Source organism: Meleagris gallopavo, chromosome 3, assembly GCF_000146605.3.
Source record: "Meleagris gallopavo isolate NT-WF06-2002-E0010 breed Aviagen turkey brand Nicholas breeding stock chromosome 3, Turkey_5.1, whole genome shotgun sequence".
Lineage (NCBI taxonomy): Eukaryota > Metazoa > Chordata > Aves > Galliformes > Phasianidae > Meleagris > Meleagris gallopavo.
In genome coordinates, this window is record NC_015013.2 from 79,272,728 (window position 1) to 79,287,908 (window position 15,181).

Genomic DNA, 15,181 nt, shown 5'->3' on the forward strand with positions numbered 1-15,181 from the left:
GTGCTCCTTGTTTAACGAAGACTTGGAAGCAAATCACCATATCAATACAAGAAGAGCGCTGAGACATCTTGGAAACAAGAGGATGGCGACTGACTGACACCAGATAACAAACAAATTAACAAGTAAATAACAAATGTAAGTCCTCTGATAAGATTGTGAACCTGGAGTACCCAGCCAGTGGGGAAACAGGGGAGGGGGGGGAGGCAAGGGGGAGAAAACAGGGTATAAAGGCTGTCATGTTGTGTCCATAGGTGCTCCTGCTTGCGGGTCGCCCGCCATTGCAATCGCGAATAAAATCTGCTTTTATCGGAGATACCGTCCTGACAAAATTATTTGGATATTTCCAACATAACCCCATATATGAATGCATTATAACTCAGTTCTGGGATTCATTAATTGACCTAGTTAATTTGATCCCTAATAGACTGCAATTATGGATGTGTAAAATAGCTAAAAAAAAAAAAAAAAAAATTGTTGCAAACACACATTCTATGAACAACAGGTGCATAAACCTTAGCAAAGCTTGTCCCTAAGATTTATCCTTTTATCTTTTAAAAGGCTTTAGAAAGTTTGTACTGAAAAGGAGGTAAGTAAGGAGGGGGAAATATGTGTAAAACAAGGAAAGAAGATAACCTTTGATGCCAGATTAATTTCATTTACTCACGTGACTTAATCTAATTCAAAAACTATGCTGATCTGTCAGGAAAGCACGTGTAGCAAAACAGGCTGGAATTAGGGAAAGAAAAAAAATGGAAATTCTTAGAAATGCACAAAAAGATGCACTTTCAGCTCTTTTTGAATGCCAAGATGCACTTTAATGTGTGACAGCTTTTTTATATCACAGAATCACAGAATCACAGAATTGTAGGGGTTGGAAGGGACCTCTAGAGATCATCGAGACCAACCCCCCTGCCAAAGCAGGTTCCCTACACCAGGTCGCACAGGTAGGCGTCCAGGCGAGACTTGAATATCTCCAGAGAAGGAGACTCCACAACCCCCCTGGGCAGCCTGTTCCAGTGCTCCGTCACCCTCACCGTGAAGAAGTTCTTATGCACATTTGTGCAAAACTTCCTATGCTGCAGCTTATGTCCGTTTCCCCTCGTCCTGTCTCCACGTACCACTGGAATATATATGTCAAGCAGAGTACCTGTTAGGAGGGAAAAGATCTTCCTTTTTGGAATAGAGCAGACATCCTTAGTGTACTCAACACCCATGAAAAAACAATGTTTGAGAAGGTGGATTGCTGAATATGTAAGAGTTTTAATATGGCATTTCATTTGAAATCTTTCTTCAACATTTAGACAGATTGAGTTTTAGGGAGGAAGTGACTGTGCAGTCAGTGCCTGGACTGCTTTTCTGTCAGAGGAAATAAGTGAAACTAAAATGAAGTGATAATATACTGTAGGAAATTTAAGAGAAAAGAAAGGCAGAGGAAAAATGGCAATCTGGGACCATACAGCTGATCCCCAAAATAGATACAACGACCAGTGCCAAACTAGCTGCCAAAAACAGTAGATTGTAAAATTACCTAATAGCTATGTCATGTTTACTTTATATTTACGTTGGGGAATGGGCTCTCCAACAGACAAAATACTTCACAGTATTTTTGCCCACTGTCACTATCATTACCCACCATCTGCTCTGCCAAATTTCCTTTCTGTTCTTTTTTGTGCATTAATCAGTGCAGTAGCAAGTAACCACCTTAATGACTGCAGCATATTGCTCCTGGATTAGCAGCAGATATTGTACTGCTCCTGGCTTATGGACAGGGCTGTAAGTAGGAGACCTGGCAGGGGGTTCCATTTTAAATCCTTTCTCCTTTGCAAGAAGAAACACAGTGACTAGGAAAGTTTTGTCCTAACTCACTCGCAGGGATGTGATCTATGGTTTGGTTAAAAATAAAAAAAAGTACCTCCTTCTGTGAGATGCAGTGCAGTACCCGCCAGCTATTCTGAGATGGCTGAATTCTGACAAGATGGCTCAGTGTGATGGGTAGCCTGAAATATTGGCAGGGAGCTCTGCTTAGTTTGCTCAAAACCACAGATAGAGAAAGTGCAGCTTTGAGAAAAGGGCAGCTTTTGAAAGGGACACGTGTTTACTGACTGGACCTTATGGGTTAGTACAGTGACCCACAAACACAAGAAGGCCTTTTATGTCTGTGTAGTCTGTGGGTAGGTGTAGCATTGGGTAATCCAAGGCTGGCACATCTTTACTTATTCTTTGCTCTGAGGCCTTCAAAATCAAGTTCTCCAAAACTTATCTCAGTGCTCCTTTTTTTTTGTATGCTGAGCAGACTTTTTGTAGATGAGCTTAATCAAGTACAGAGAAAGTAAGAAGGGATGTTTTTTCTTGTTAAAAACAAAACAAAACACAGAAAACAAAACATTCTTTTAAAACATCTTGCACCGAATTGCGGAGGCATGGGGAGAAACTAAAGAAATGGGGAAAAAAGGAAAAAATGACAAAGAAGAAGAGCCAAAGGAAATTTGGACTGGAAAGCTTCCTCAGGAATAAGCTCAGTATAAGGAAACAGAGCAGAGATATATATGGAGGTATATAAATTTTAAATATATTATGGAAAGTTTCCTACTAAAAACATTCAAAAACAATTACTCCTGATCCATGAAGAGAGGAAAAATGAAGTGATCTTAAGCTTCGGGATCTTAAGATGGAGCCCTGCCAGGCTGCTTCAACACAGGCAGTTTCAATGCAGCCCAGACGGGCTGTGGGTTAAAAGGCTTAGGAGCCTTTCTTTTCCCACCGAATGCAATGGCAAACTTCATTTGGACTTTGAAACAGAGATGAAACAAGTGTTACATGTAGCGATGAGGGTCAGCAGAAGTTAGCAATAGTGTGAGTGCTTTGTGAACGTGCCAGGGCCAGCCTGGCAGTCAGATGTAGACCGCTCTCAAGAGACTGTCCCTGGGGCTGGCCTGGTGGGGCACCCTGATCTGTGGGAATGAGATCTGTGGTGGGAAGGAGCGCCAAGTGCTGGACTATCAATGTCACCTTGCTGAAGCTTTCACAGCTTGGAACTGTGACCTGAGCATATCGGCACAAAGAGGAAAGAGGAATCCTAGAATGGTTTGGGTTGGAAGGGACTAAATCATCCAGTTCCAACCTCCATGGTAGGAGCAGGGCTGCCACACACCAGCTCAGGCTGCCCAAAGCCCCACCCAACCTGGCCTTGAGCACCTCCGGGGATGGGCTACCCACAGCTTCTCTAGGCAAAATCTGTTCCAGGGCCTCACCCGGTAAAAAATTCCTAACTCCTAATCTAAGAAAGGACTGCCAGTCTTTTGCTGCAATGCTAATAAATTCAGATTTGTAAAGCACCACATATTTCTTTATTTGCTGCAGGATAATTCCAAACACATGCCCATCTCTTCAACAAGTCCTGTGGCTTAGCTGCAAGTGTTAATCAAGTTTTTTTAATGTACAGTTGTTGTAAACATGTGAGAATCATGCTGTGTGCCAGCCTGTAATGTCTGCAGAACGTCAGGTATGCCTCTTCTGATTAAATCACATATAGTAAACTGTTACAGAATTAACATCCAAAGCTATTCTTTTCTATTCAGCAGTTCTTGGGGAGCGTTTCAGGGTGGGCTTTTTTTTTTGTTTGTTTGTTCGGTTCTTTTTCTCCTTATTATCACTGACAGGAAAATAGACACTAGTACGTTTTCTCTCTTGAAAGAGCCCCCCCTGATATTCTCAGCGCTACATTTTTGTAATCATACAAAATGAAAGGAAGAGTGCTGTTATAGTCTATTAAATATGATCATCTGCTAAACTTCCAAAATTAAGCATTCATTTAAAGTGTCTCTGGGTCCAAAGTACTCAGCCTGAGATTCCTTCTATGGGATCTTATTTCATAATGAAATTCTTTAACAGGACAACTGCAAATGGAGTCAACTATTGATCGCATGGTACAAGACAGGGAGTCTGGAGGAGTGAAATGTCTCCGAGCTATCACAGCAGGAGGTAAAGCTCATACTAACGTTGTAAGTGAGTCTAAGTGGTGCAGCTCAGAAGTATGTGGTGTCAGCTCATGGATATGCACTCGGAGGAGGCTCAAGAAGGAAGTCTTGCAAAAACCAGGTCCCTTAGCATTAAGAGCTTTGAAAACCAGCAGGGACTGCTTAAAATAAATCCTCTAGTTTATAGGCAGCCAACATGAAGGGCTCAAGGGGGTGTAATACGAGCAAGGCTGCTCAATCCTGTGAGTGAACATGATGCTGCATTCAGGACTAACTGTGCTTTTGACATTTTTCTCAGAGCTAATAATGGAAGCAGCAATTCACTCTCTCCAGAGAGAGGAGCAAAAGGCGTTTTAGCGGCCTGAATATATTTGTGCACAGAACCGACAAAAAAAAATGGCAAGATAGATTTGGAAATTCCTCGTGGACTTGTTTTTATGCATGCAGAACAGCAGCATTTAGATCCATATCGTAAAGGAATAATGAATGGGGTTTGGGAGCAGCTGACTGCAAGGAGGGATGGTAATACTCTTGTGGGCAGTATGTCCTTGTAGATGCAACTTGAAAAGTCAATTGATTAATGTCAGCTTTTCCTATCTTAAACCAAGCCCACAAACTTTAAGACAGTCCTTTTTAATGACTTTCTGAACCTCAGCATGTTCAAGTGCTCTTTGATGGCAGGAAATGATATGCGGGTATATTTCTGAATTTTGCTAATGTAACTATTAGCAACTTGTGTAAAGTTAGGAAAGAGATTCCTCTTGTACCCTTGTAAAAAGGCAGATAAACCATTACTACCACTTACTTTTCTTAGTGCTGCTCAGGGTCAGCTTCGCTAAGATATTTAGAAATTCAAAGTCTGCAGAAAGACCCCAATTAGGACTTTGATGTGGATATTTTTTAAATACTGCCTTGCGTCTTTAGTACTGGGGCTTTAAAGAAGGTGAGGATGTACCTACAGAGTTCTAGAAACTAAAGTATGTCTGGGAGAGCAAGTTTAAGGAAACTGGATGCTGTAAGCTCATGTCCAAATTTTTACTCAAGAGATGAACTTGCTCTAGCCCACAGTTACTGGTCTGGCCCTTACAGAACAGTAGTTAGTTACTGCAGGACCAGGCTAAACCAAGGCAATAACCAATAGTGAATAGACTCCTTAAATGCTCTTAAGCCAACCATCTTGCTGACTCTTCAACTTGTAGTACAGACTTACACTTCCCTTCATATTCTTGTTGTCATAGCACTGCAGGTGCTGCCACATTAGTGCCTAAAACAGAGGACACACATTATTCAGTACAGTGCCTTATTATCATGAGACTCACTTTTTTACTTCGTTTCTTCTTTCAAAGAGATGAGCATTTTTTTTCTCAGAATCACTTCCTTTCTCTCCTCTCTATCCCCTCCAGGTACAAGTAGGAGAGTTATGTAGTCTTAAATGAGTTCTTAAATGAGAAAAAAAAGGTGTTCTGAAAGTTAACCTAAGCATTGTGGTCTGCTTTTTCTTTCTTTCTTTCTTTCTTTCTCTTTCTTTTCTTTTTTCCCTGTTTGTCGTTATTTTTGTTTGTTTTGATTTTGTTCATTTTTTAAAATTTCATTTTTCTTTATCCTGTATATGAGCATGATAGAATGAAACGCTCTTTAGACCTTTAAGTGAGCTTGAGTTACATTTAATCATTTGCCATTCCATGTTTACATAGGCTGCTTAGCTTTAAACTACTCCTATGTCAACTAGGTTGAAAGGAATTGTTCAAACACAGAATTACTACAATTGAATTGCATATACATGAGGAATTGTTTTGCTGTCGTAAGGTTATCACAAAATAAACAAAAGACTCTGCTTGAAGTACACATCTGACCTGTGACTATCCATTCAGAGAACATGCTCTATAGATTCAGTTCCTCCCTTTTCTCCTTTCATGGTGGAGAGAATAGGAAACAAGAAAGCATACCTTGACAGTACAACGTACACCTCGCAGCAAAGTTTTGAATGAGAAATCTTTGAGATACTCAAGAAACAATATATCCAACTCTTCCAGCAGTAGATACAAATTGAGTCAACAAACTGAGGTTGTACCACAAAAGCTCTAAGAATAATAAAATATCAAGCATTTGAATTTTAATATACGTATCGCAAGTTGCTTTAATTGTGATTTTACTTTAATTGCGACATTAAAGAGACAATAGGGTTGGAATTAATCTGATGAAAATCAGAGGCATATATTTAATGTAAATAGCTAGTTTTCATTTATAGTCTTACTGACTTTGGTAACAGATGAAAGTAGCAGATCTAGGCGCAGTTCTTCTAGCCTGTTTTGAGTATTGCTGCTGAACTCAAGTGCTGAGTTCTTGTCATTGACTATAGAGTGAGTCCAGAAAGCTAGCTCAGACCCAAACCTCTGTACAGCAGGCATACAAATCTCTGTGAGACTAATACCATGGAGGCCTGTAAATTCTTGTGAGGATGTAGGATTGCTATTTATTCCCAGCAATTATATTTTTTGTTAAGGCTTATGGAATACTCAGACAAAATAGCAACATATTGTATCTGTAAGATGAGAGACGACTGTATTATGGAAAATGAATATTATCATTTTTTGAATTTACATTTGGTCATCTGCAGAATGCAAAAATACAAAACTAAAAAGACATCCAAATTCAGAATTATTTAACCAATTACATGAACACATTTTTTTAAGAAAAACCAATTCACCATAATGTGTTAAATATCTGGTTTCATTCTAAAGAGGACATGACACCATTTATATAACAGATTTGTTAATGTAAAGGACTGCCATTTAGAATATATCCTTTACTGCTAAGGTAAGAATAAACAAAAAACAAGTACCTCTTTTACCTTAACAGTACTTAAACTGCATATACAGAGCATTTTGGAGAGTATTCTCTCCATCAAGCTTTAGAAAGATATGGTCAACTCACCAACAGTAACAATCACAGAAGCTACACCTTTCTAATTCTACCAATGTTTCTTAGTCATTTTATGATAATATCAAAACATCAGGCAAAGCACTTAGAGAAACAAAACATTTTAAATATTATGTTTTCTTTATCAGAAAACCTCACTGCTCAGCTTTTCCAAAAATAACTAAAGCCAATATTCTTACAAAATCTTCAGAGATTAGCATAACATTTGTATAGATTTTCTGTGATAGATGCAGTGATTTACTAAACAATCATTGCAAAGAGCTATTCATTAGCCAGAGCTCTGCATTACATGTCAGCAAGTAATCAAAACAAAAATGAAAGAAAGAAAAAATTAAACTAACTTGAGCTAGGAGGATACATGTGGAATATGGAGTTACTGTTTCTTCTCTGCAGGAATTTAAAAGACATACTATATCTTTAGAATTTATTAATCATTAATATTCCTCTAATATTTTCTACTTACATGGCTCATAAAATATACATCGGAGATTCTCCCAACAGGAGAATTCAGCAATATCGTGAATGAATCCTCTTTACTCTTGGACTTTATTCAATGACTGCACAAAACAATTTTGGACAGATGGTTAAGAATTATTTTACCACATTTGTATACATTTGAAAACCACGTCTCTTGGGTTTAGGATAGTATGGACAGTAATCAGAAACTTGTGCATGTATAGTTTAAGTTCTCATTCTCTTTTTGCAGATTGATGCTTTTCCTCTACTTTTTATACATACTATGAACATTTCTATTTCACATTGTTTGTTGCTGTTCTTATAGCTGCTTATGTCAAAGCTTATTTGTCCTTCCTTGATACCTCATGAGTGGAATATACTTGGAATAAGGAAAATACTCTTGTTCAAATGCAGTAACCTCTTATCTGTATTTAACAATTTGATTCTATAATTTTTCAGTGCAAAGATAGACAAGCTGCATTATCACTGCTCTTATTAAAAAGTTGTGATAAGGATGTAGTGATAAAAGGTGTTTATTCTTTATATTTTACCTAAGCCTTCAAGTTATGATGATACCTGATTACAGTTATGATAATTGCTTTGCCCTAAAGATAGTTATACTACATACAGCCACCTTGCTTCAGCCTTCATAGAAATAATCCAGAATGTATGTGTTCTTAAGTTAATTCCATCTGTTTTATGTCATATCAAGACAAAAACTGTTTCGTATCCCTTGGGAATTATGAAAAATACATGATATTTGAACACTGAAGGTCAGAAAGATATTTCGGTTACCAGGTTTCTTGTTCCATCCCTAATTTATATCTGTATCAACAGCTTTGTGAGATAAGATTTACTGACATCAAAAATACATTTTTCATTAAACCATCAGCTTGATTTGTGGAACAGGATCATGCCAACTTGAAGTCTGTAAAAAGTAAAGCTGAGTCTCTGTTTTGTCCTTATTTACAACAAAGAGATCTTGCACAGTTAGTTATCAGAGACCAGTGTTTACCAGGTGGCATGTACAACTGATGCAGTATGGTTTCTTAAAATAACTGGGCTTCCATTTAATTTTACTTCCAAGTAAACCTAGGTATTTGCCACTCACTTTTCTTTACACCAAACACTTATTTAGTAATGTTTTCATCTTATAAATGGGAATCTACTAAAAACCCAAATGAGTTCTTGTCAAAACTGTTAATGATAACACAACAATGTGTGGAGATGTAACAGTACTGCAGTGCCTTTTCACAGCATGCTCCACACACTCAGAAGAGTTATTGAGCAGTGAACAATTGATGGGTTAGTGTGATGATGGACTGCCAAGCACCCATCCAGCTGCTCTCTTACTCCCCTTCCTCAGCAGCATAGGAGGAGAAAATATGATGGAAAAGCTCACATGCAGAGACAGGGACCAGATACTGTCATGGGCAAAACAGACTCAGTTTGGGGAAGATTTAATTTATTGTCAATTAAAAATGGATTAGGGTGATGAGAACCAAGAACAGAACTAGAAACATCTCCTCATCCCTCCTTCTTCCTGATCTCAGCGTCACTCCTTCTCTCCCTAACCAATGGGCTCAGCTCTGGCCAGAATTGGGTCCATTTTGGAGCTGTATCCATCATGATGGCAGCTCCTAGTGTCTTCTCATGGCAGCCACCCTTGCACTCTCCTAGTATCAAAGCCTTGCCATGTTTACTCAATACAGTTATGCTTATATTAATGCAGTAGAACAAGGCCTGCGTGAAACAGCGATATACAAATGAATGCAGCACTTAGAGACTATAGTACAGGTTTACCCATGGAGTCCCATCAGATGGATACTAAGATCTGAAAACTCATCACATGAGTTTATGACAATGACAAAAATTTGGCTCCATTATGTACAATTGCCAGAAGTTTAAGCAGCCTATTCAGAGGCCTAATTTTCAAAATATACCCAGTCTTATATGCCTCACATGTCTGACACACAGATTTTTTCATTAGACATGTGAGATATCTGTAGCTGTCTCTCTATTTCTGATAATTTGAGCACATGCTATATTTCAGAGCATGACAGCATTTGGTGACTATAGGGAATGCTTTCATGATAAAATATATTGCTATGCACAGGTAGTCTGGCAGTAGAGTAGAGGAAACAGAACAGCAATGCCACAGAAGTACTTTGCATGGGCTCGTATATCCTGCATCTGGTATATAAGATGTAATATTACTTTAGAATTTACTGTTAGCCATCAGAAATGATACCTGCATTTTCTTAGCTTACCTATAAAGTATTTCTTGGTATATGGATTCAATGATCTCAGGTTTCATGACTACAGTCATTAAAGGAATGCTTCTTTTCAGCAACTTAGTTATGGTACCTTGTAATTTATACAACCTTATGGACATTTATACAACTTTAGACCTTCAATTCATAATGTCCTCAAGAGGTAATGCATGGTAGATGAAGCAGAAAGTTGAAGAGAATTGGTGTTGCCTTTTCTAACAATCTTAAAACATATTATAATAAAGAATATAATAATGGTAATCTGCCAGTACTTACCAGTCCATCTCCAGGTCCTTTTTCAAAGGAGTTAACAGGATGACCATGGAAACACAGTCATCCAATGGCAGAGCTGCAGGCTGCAAGTTTCATGCTGCAAATTTCAGCATGGCACTCTAGACACTCTGTCACAAAAGAGAAAACAGCTTATGAGCCTGCCGGTTAAATCTCTGTCCCAGGAGCCTCATACAGAAAAATCTTCTCAAGAAGTATTCTTTTACTTGAAAAGCATGTTGGAGACTTGGTTTACTCCTGCATGGTGGAAGTAAATGAGGAGCTAGAAGGGCTACTCTGTATTGTACAAAGATAACAAAATAAAAGCTGTGGTTCTCATTTTGAACCATTCACTATTCATCAGTATCAAGATCAGCCATGGAGCAGCTTTTCCACGATGGCAGTGGTCCTACATATTCAGTTCAGATGTGTGTATGAATTAAGTGAACAGCCAGGATACATATGACAAAGAAATAAATAAATTTCAGGAAACAAGAAAATTGTGCTTACAATTTCTATGAAGAAGAGTCAGTGTTCTGTGCTCTAAAACATATACAACATTGATAGAACTCAACAGTCCAGTGTAGTCTGATCTTTTTCATTTGTTTAAACTTATATTGTCTCTCTACAGCAGCTATAATCTCCACTGAGTTCCTGTTATTGACAGAAGAAACAGGCCACAATCCAGCAAAGCACTTAAACAGAGCTTAGCTTTAAATATGTGAAGCTGTACTGAAATCAATGAGAATAGTCTCATGCTAAAAAGTAAGCACATGCTTAAGTTCTCCACTGGATCAGGGCCATAAAATAATGCAGTTTGGCCAATAAATAACTTGTCCATCAGGATAATTTCCATCGAGACTTGTGGAATTCATTTTTAAAAAAGCTACTTACTGTCAAAAGACAAGGAATTTCTATTTTCTTGTTCTTGTTTCTGATTCTTCAGTTGGATTGGTGTAACAGTGGTGTGAGATGAGAATCAAGGGTGAGGCTTCTTTCAGGAGTATATTTGGCTAACAGGAGTGATTTTATGATCCAAGAGGCATTTACTGTATGTGCATTCACACAAGCAGAATCTGGAACATTTTCTTAGCTGACTTAGGAAGGTTTCCAGAAAACTGACATACAAATTAAAGCTTCTGGAAGGATAGGCCTGATTCAGTGCACACATTAGCCTGGGACCGTAGCTAGACTTCTTTTTTTCCAGCACATATTACAAACCTTATGTTTCTATATCAGGAGGAAAGGATAACTTAAGTGTGCCTGTCATCTGGATATATCTTCTCGCTCAAGAGCCAGATGAAAGGGCTAAAATTGATACGTTTCTTCTAGCTGTCTTAATTGATTGCCAAATGTACTTTTCTTTATTGCTATCTGTTTGCTAAAACTGATGTAACATACTTCAATTTCTTACAAAAACTGAAAAGAAAGGAGAGTTTTCCAATGGCATGAAAAGGCAATTATGACTGCCAGGAAAGGGTGTAGGGAAAGCAAGAGTATGGAGTTTGGCAGAGGGGTACAGAAATTGGTATTATCACTCATCTAGAGCCAGATCTGGCATGTGATGAAGGTGTTCTCTCTGTTAATATATTACATTTTTTGCATGACTACTGGAAACTTGTTGCAAGAGCTGTAAACTGCCAGAGAGTGTCACTGGAATTATAAACTCTTTAAAGAAACTTTCAGACATAATATCCAGAGACAGGACCATAACAGGGATAATGGACTTGTTCCACTTCAGTCAGTGCAATAAGATGGCAATTTCAGTGGCAATACAGACTGGTGAAAAAGGAGCAATTTGCAAGAACATGTCTTTTTTTGCCAGAACTCCCAGTTTGAAATGTGGTATGGGGCAAATATTTCAAAGGAGTAAATATTTCTCAATGAAAAACTTTTGGCTCTGTGCATTGCAATCACTTTACTACGAAACAGGTTAATACACAAAATATTGATAATATAACAATATTAACATTAACAATATTAAAACGCTAAGTAGTTTATAATTACTGAAGATGCTCTTACAGCAATTGAGGCTACTGTGAAATTTCAGGGCAGCTGCTGGGCACTTGTCCCACGTGGACACATTTTTAAATTTGTAATACATATATATATATGTATATGTGTTTATATATAACATAATGTAATGTAACACAATTTGCATACATTATATTTTTGGTGTGTTGGAAACATGATGGAATGGAATTTCACTAAAATGAAGAGAAATAAAATACAGATTTACTGTGAGGAGTAATCAAATAATGAAGATAGGCACACCTCTGAAGAAGGAAGAGTCAGACTCCATTTCCATTCACAGTTTAAAGTTTCATTAAAAAATATTAAAGGACTGTATTATTCCTGTTATTTGACATTTATATGGCAAATGATAATATCCTCAGGGAAAATTCGTTGGCTTTCCTTTGGATATGTGGACACTGAAATTTTCCAAGTCCAACAGTGTCAGCAAAGCAGACATCCAAGTGACAAGAGCAACAGGGATGATGGACTAACCGTTAGAAGATAGATAAGCTCTCTGTCTGTACTCCTGAATGTTGAAAGTGAATGCTGCCCATCAGGGATACTTACAAATACAATCACAAAATAGCAGGCTTGCAGTTTAGTTGCCTGTGGAGGAAAAATGGTCAGACAACTAATTTGCAGTATTTTCAAAAAGGTTAATTAAACTGCTCTATTATCCTGTGAATGTGTAATCTGCATTTATGAAATAAGGTCTGGCTGGTCTTATGGGTGTCATGTCCCTGTGTTTTATAGTAATCAATTAGGCCACACTGAAAGATTTAAAATAAGTCTTGAGCAGAGACAGTAGAGAAACAGCTCTATCACTGTGGAGATACCATCTCCTACCAAGTTTTATCACAGGTCAACATCAGAGTGTAGCTGGAATAAGAGCTGCAGGGAAAAAAAAAGATCAGCAAGCCAACAGGGACCATAAGGGCTAATGTGGCTACACCTGGTAATAAAACTCTGTCTGAGCACAGACCACTGTTGCCACGGAGCAGAATGACCCTTGGAGGCTGGTGGGCAACTTCTGTTTAAAAACTGTCCCCAGAGGTCTCTGCTTCTTAGTTTCTGTTGGATACCTTGTACAAGGGACATCTGCTCAGCTCTGCCTCTATTTTTCCCTACATCCTAAACCCACGCTTTCCAATGTAAGGAGTTTTTTTCCTAAGTCTTTTCCTGTTCAAAATATTGCAAATTTTGATAGTGAACTGCAGTGGGAATTGAAACCTCAGCTTTCCTTGTGCCTGGTGAGCAGCCCAGTCAATAGGTCACATGTTCTCTACAGGCCTGATGAATTTTTTAAATTGTTTTGCTTTGTGCAACACGAGAAACTGCCAAACACCTACTATAAAAAATCTGGCAGCTCAAGCACTCAACTGACACGTGTAAAAACCCTGTGAATGGCTTTTGTTCATGTATTTTATTCATGCAGTGTCGAGTTCAGCAGAGAATATATTTGAATTTACATCTTCTATACCTCTCCAGTGTCTGGAATATCAGGCTATTGACTACTATTGAATTGATTTCATTTTTAATGAGAAATTGTGACCGACATTTGTTGACCTAGCTAAGTTTTTGATGAAATGTATACATGTATTTCTCACAAAGTCTTTTTTTCAAGCATGAAAATTCTTCAGAAATGTCATTAAAAAATCCTCAAAATTGTCTCTTCCTGAGGGGCAGCCATACACCAGTGTGGCAAAGTTTACATGAGACCTGCTCAGGTGATCTCTGTCATGTCAGACTCAAAGAAGAATATTTTACAGGAGTTTCATGTGGTACTGCACCTATCATTAGCATAATAGAAGTTCTCAATGACACTTTTGCAAGTTTGGCTTCTATAAACTTATGCACATATCACTGACTGGATTTTAACAGGAGTTCTGCTGAAGTTCTGCTGAAGTTCTGCTGAAGATGCTCAAGATGGAACAAAATCCAGTTTTTCTCTCTACTATCAGTTCTGCAAAACTAGAAAAAGAAAAAGAAAGTGAAAATCTTTGGTACCAAAAAACATTGCAATCATTCAGTATATGATTATATGATTAATAGATTTGTTGATGAAGAGAATGCTCATTTTAACAGAGCCACTTCTTATGGTCAAACTACAGCTACAAGAACTTATAAGATACTCATCTTGATTGACCTACTTCTGTAGAATAGGCAGACTTTGCTAGAAAGAAATTCATTGTTATCTTCCAGTGAGTTGATAGAAAATAAGGGTTTTTTTGTTTGTTTGCTTAAATATCTAGAAGATTTTAAAGCATATAGATGATTCATGATACATGCCTAGACCAAGACCACCATCGAAGCCCTGGTATTTGCTGTATCTCAGGAAGATTCCTGAGGGTAGGTTATGGTTCCTGACCATGTCTCCTTCCATGAATCATGGAATCATGAAGTCATTAAGATTGGAAAAAACCTCTAAAATTATCTAGTCCAACTATCAACCCATTACAGCAAGAACATTTAAAATAGATCATCACTGAAACAATTTAACAGATCAGCACTGGTATTTTTAAAAGTTCAAAACCTGCCACTTTTCAAAGTATGAATCAGGCTCCACTATTTTCTTCCTGTCCTTGAATCCCCTTCAGGAGCACACTGACTTCTGGTCAGATACTTTCAACAATAATTTGTCCTCTCTTCCCCAAATTATATTTCCATTTCTTGTGCCAAATGCCTACAAATATGTGCATTAAACTTTTGGAATGGAGAACATGATTCTCTTGGCTTGTGAGTACATACTCTATGGCTCTGGATCTACTTGACAGTAAGCCCTGATCCACTTGTGTAAAAGATCTTGACTCTTGCTATGAACAGCTTCATTGTGTCTGAAGAACAGAGCTGTCTATATCTGAGTGTTCTTTTTAGCAGCAGCATCTTATTTGTAATAGGATGGATAACAGCACTATCAACTATCCATTTTACTCCTTCTCCGGACCTTGTACACAATATATTTCATTAAAGAATTTTTAAATTATTTCATTTGTAGTCTATATAGACTAATCCTAGGCATTAAAAAGTTTTGATTTCTTCTTTCTCACATTCCCATCATTGACAAAGATGAATTTTTTGTTATTACTAGTTTGGCAAACTAGCAAGGGAACTAAGGAAGGGATGTGGCAGATATAGGTAATCTTAAAATGTCATTAATACTGTATCTTATTGAAATGCATTGTCTAAGAAGTCAATGAAGTTCAAAATAATATTTTCTCCATTTTATGTCTTGTGAAACTTTTTTTTTTT